This window comes from Sinocyclocheilus anshuiensis, unplaced genomic scaffold (assembly GCF_001515605.1).
Source record: "Sinocyclocheilus anshuiensis isolate Anshui unplaced genomic scaffold, SAMN03320099.WGS_v1.1 scaffold2270, whole genome shotgun sequence".
NCBI classification, from domain to species: Eukaryota; Metazoa; Chordata; class Actinopteri; order Cypriniformes; family Cyprinidae; genus Sinocyclocheilus; species Sinocyclocheilus anshuiensis.
In genome coordinates, this window is record NW_015557055.1 from 489690 (window position 1) to 490101 (window position 412).

A 412-nucleotide genomic window follows, 5' to 3' on the forward strand; every position below is an offset into this window, starting at 1 on the left:
TGTCTTCACCACCTTTACTGTTGTAAAATGATGAGAGATTCAAACAAAAAGTAATCAATAAATAGAACAAAATAAAAAATAAAAAAGACTGCAAGTGACGTCGCTAGTGGAAGTGCAAGTGTCTCAGAGTGCAAGTCTGAGAGCCAGACCCTTTTGGAAATAGTAGACCATCCGGGGACTTCTGGCATACTCTTTTCAACATACTATGCTTTGGGACACACTTAATCTCACATACTATTTAGGATGGATAGTATGAACATTGAGACGCAGGGTTGGTCTGAATGAAAATGCTAATTCATTCTTTGCCACTAGGTGCCGCTTTTGGAGCAGTAAAAATAACGGTTTCCCCGGTAACGCTGTACACAAAGCAGCACTGTGCTCACAAACGCTGCTTTATCAGGCATTACAGGCG